A 4,549-nucleotide genomic window follows, 5' to 3' on the forward strand; every position below is an offset into this window, starting at 1 on the left:
TTCCTTTTTTTCACTTTAAATTCAATGACGTCATTTTCGGGTTCAGCGCTTTGTTTGAAAAGTTCCAGTTTTTGTGCCGTAGTTTAAAAGAAGTTGCAACAATAGCAGCCGAGACTGCAGTTCACCTGACCTTATTTGGTACCTGGAGTCTGACAGGAACAGCAGAGACAAGCACCTGTGGGGCTCACGTCTGTCCCCGCAGGTGTGGCGTGGTACTGTTTGCATTACTTCACGCCGTTTCACAACAAACTCGTCTGCAAACGGACAGGTATTAATCGGATCCATGGTTTGACCTCTGGATTCAAACAGGAAGTTTAAGAAACATCTAAATGATTGCGAATCAAACAGTTAAGATGTTTACAACAAAGATACGCTATAATAAATATTCTGATTTGCAGTTTTTGTATGTCATTTAAAACGTCTTTTTATAACTTTGTAACTTGTTATTTACTTTAAACGAACCCTGATAAAGCTTCGTAGTCCTTGAAAGCTATTTCTGGCTACAGTAAATATGAATATATTTACACGGTTGTCCCAAGGTTTTTAGTATACTATACTTTTTGGACGCCAGATGGCAGCATTGGGGTAAAAAACTATTGTTGATACACAACAGTAAGTTCTGAGTAAGTTGTCATCTGTCAACAACCAGGTATTGTGGAATATTGTGTGAACTTGAACTTAAAAAGTGACCAAAGATCTCAGTCGGTCTTTGTATACACAGACCACATAGGTCACAGTCGGAATTAAATTAATTTATGTTTTTATACATTTTCCATTAATATGATTGTAAAAGAAATTGTCATTACGACGAATCAGCTTAGACGTTTAGATAAAACTTCAGCAATCCCTGTGGAGTACATTTCGGAAAAGTAAGTAAAGAACTATGGCCCGTACGGGGATCGAACCCGCGACCTTGGCGTTATTAGCACCACGCTCTAACCAACTGAGCTAACCGGCCCTATTTTCACGTCCTATTACTTGATAAAAAGAAAAAGAATTACACGTCCTATTACTTGATAAAAAGAAAAAGACAGATGCTGTGACAGATTGAGAAAAAAACAGCCAAAATATTCATAACATTTTCTAATAAAAATCCTTCTTCTAATTAGACTCCAGATACGAATCAAAATACTACATATTAATCTGATAATTAATTCCAAAAAACCACACCATTGTTTATTTGTGCAAAGACATAGAGACATAGTTTTATTTAAAATATACTGTGGTAATGTAAACAAATGCGAGATGAAAAACAAATCCGGAGAAAAATGCTATCAATTTCCTAAGTGGATTGGTCGGCGCTTTGATGTGGTTTGTCAAGGTAGTTAGCTAACTGATGAGTCATCCTTACCACACAGGCTGCAGAGCTGACATTCAAATTGAGAGTGTCGTCTGTGTTACGGGAATTTGTTTGCATTACAGTTATTGAGAGAAACAGGAGAGTGTTTATTCTGTAATTATATATGTCTGATTCTGAGAGCGGCATCAAATTATTTACCACACATTAACAAAACCACGGCCTACAGTCAGCAACAAGACTGGGAGTCTGCGGGACAGGGCCTCCAATCAGCTTTGATTAATGTAATGGTACTATAATAGACAGGTATGAAAAACATACCTCGCAGTTAACAAATTATAATTCTTAGGAAATTCTTTTGTTGTTTAAACTATAAAACAAAAGTAGCGACAGAAGTGTAAACGTCAGTCGGCTTATCAGAACGTAACAGTGGTTGATGCTAATCCAAAGAAACACATTTCTTTACAAGTACTCCATAAGGCTGCACTGTTTTGTTATGGATCTGAACAGGTAGGAGTGGCTTACAAGTACATGATTGTGGTGCAGGACACCAATGAGAAAAACTAACGACTTATTTTCACAAAAAGACTCAAAATTCACCACAAGGTATATTTTATTCATAGACCATCCACATCGAACAAAAATAAAAAGCATCACGACAACATTTTTCATAGTCAGAGAAAAATAGAGAGTTGAGTTTTATACAAGAAATCTAACAGGATCAGTTCAAAGCAAAAACAAAACAAAATAAAAATCCATTTACTACATCTAATAACGATTACAGTGGAAACAATAGACAGGAATAATAAACAAGCACTATATGTTGGAGAGTAATAATATAAGGGGAAGGATCTGCTCGCAAAACAATCCCTCTTGTGTAATTACTTAGATTAAGGGGTTTAAAACCCCATTCATATTAAAACTGCTGTGTTCACGGACAACCGTCTCAGATCGGTAGATGCCACTGATTCTGAAACAGTCCCGCGTCTGTGGTCAAACAATGGTCAAATCTCTTAGCGCTGCTGTTTTCCCGACTCCCTAACGTGTTGAACTTTAGCACCACTGGGCTAAGTGTAAGATCAAACGCCATCTTAGGGAAATAAGTACTATAAAAAGACAGAAAATATATATTTGTTCTTTCATATCCCCCCACCCACCCCTTTTGCCCCCACTGTGTCATTGTCTGGTGTTGCGGAACCAGAAGGAAATCGATCCACTTCCACCACAGTAGGAGGCTGTAAGCAAATAGGATAAAAGCCTGAGCTTCATTCTACCCAATCGCTCTGTCCCATAATACGCTATTCCTGTTCTTCTGCTCAATGAGACATTAACATTATAAAGGTTAATGGTGACACATTAACACGTGTGTGTACTACATGTACACACACGTGTTGAATAGGGGAAGATCGGATTTTTGGAAATATATACAGACACACATATATATATATATATGTCTATATATATTCCCAAGAATCCGTATTTGTACATATACGTAAATATATGTATATATTTATATATATATTTATACATATATAAATATTTATATTTATATATGTATATATATATATATTTCTAGATAGATATAAAGAGAAATTCAAAAATGTTCCCTTTGTAAAAAGCTGTTTAAAAGCTTCTTCATCGCCTCTTAAAGAAGCTGGACAAAATGTATTGACAAAAATACTCTGTAGCAATATAAACTTAGTTCAGAGTCGTTTAAGCCATTTATGAATAGAAATTTGATTCTCTTTAGTTTTGTTTTTTTTTACACTATCCTGAGTTATTAGTTTTACACACGGTTAATATAAGTCAAACAGCGATAAACCAGCAATGTGTACTGACGACACTGAACACCTCACAACTTCCAGTACTCCCTGACAACGGCCGTGGATTTCAAATTGTGCCACAGCACGACGTTAGTTTAAGACAAAAAAAAAAACCAAAACCCAACTATTGCTTGATTTACTGAGTCGCTAAAACTTCTTTTTCCTGGGGAGTTAATAGTCGCAATCACTAGTTTCAGGTCTTTAGTAAATCATTTTCTAAAAGAAGATGAACGATAAAAGCATTCAAAAAACGATCTGTCCCGAGCTGCAGGCAACATCTGTCGGTGAAAAACACATTCTCTAAACGGCAAATCCCAGGGTTTCAACAGATGAAACATGAAAAACACTTCTCAACGTTCTGCTCAGCAAAGAGGACCACAGGACAGTACAGTATGTGGGGTGTTCTACGGAACAACATATATATATAAATATATACATATATGTAATTGCATATGTTATTTGTTTTTTTTTATTAAAAGTTCAATCATTATATGTTTTTTTTTATTAAAAGTTCAATCATAACTCGTCCTCATTGTCAGTTCTTACACCGACGACTTGTGATCTAAGACTGAGTACCAGGTGAAGCAAATGTATTTACTGCAAAACAAAAAGTACTACTACAGTATTCTTAATGTTCTAAGTTTTGTGGGCATTTAATCCAGGCTTTGATACATTTTAAAATGTAACTTTATATATATGTATCTATATATTTATTATATATATATTTATGTATATATTTATATAAATATATGTAGTGTCGTAAATCGTATGTGTCAAAACAACAGAGAAACTTCACATACTGTACTGAACCCCTGCTGTCTGGGACATTGGAACTTGTCCACCTTGACATACGTATTAGGTGATGTAACCTGAGGGTCGGGGTGCAGCCTGTGGGCTTGTCTTTGAAGGAGTGGTTGGTTCAACTGCTGGCCCTGACTAGACTAGGTGTGCGTTTGTTCCTGGAGTGTTTCAACAATGGGTTGAACACAGGGAGTAAAGTTACTTCAGGGGATTTACAGAAAAGTCAGAGAATGTTTTACAGCCATGTGTAAATCAAGTTCAACTGCTTCAACGTTTCATTTTCTCCCCCTCAAAGGAACAGGACATAACTGCACGAAAGTGTCGTCACATGACTGAACCATCGTTCACAATATTTTCCTTCACACAGTGATGAAAAATGATGGTGAATTTTTTTTCTTCTCTATTACTGTATCTTCATATCCTATTTTAAATGCCCAGAACAAAGTCAAGTAAAACACACGGAGGAACAATTTTACACATGCTTTACAAGTCATTAAAGGATAAAAAACAAAAACAAAGTCTCATAGTTAAGTTTAGCACCTGTACAAAAAGTAAAAATGATGAAAAAAAAATTAATCAAGAAATAAAAAAAATAAAAAGAAGAAGAATGTCCGGTGCGGGGCCAAAC

At 35.7% G+C, this 4,549-nt stretch overlaps 1 non-coding gene across 1 annotated transcript; it reads right to left on the minus strand.

The window, feature by feature from the left end:
- Positions 1–884: 884 nt before the first annotated feature.
- Positions 885–958, minus strand: trnai-aau (transfer RNA isoleucine (anticodon AAU)). The gene has a single exon. It is a non-coding gene; the product is annotated as a tRNA-Ile (tRNA).
- Positions 959–4,549: the final 3,591 nt, after the last annotated feature.

The sequence above is a fragment of the Cynoglossus semilaevis genome, chromosome 5 (assembly GCF_000523025.1).
Source record: "Cynoglossus semilaevis isolate Cse_v1.0 chromosome 5, Cse_v1.0, whole genome shotgun sequence".
Taxonomy (NCBI): domain Eukaryota; kingdom Metazoa; phylum Chordata; class Actinopteri; order Pleuronectiformes; family Cynoglossidae; genus Cynoglossus; species Cynoglossus semilaevis.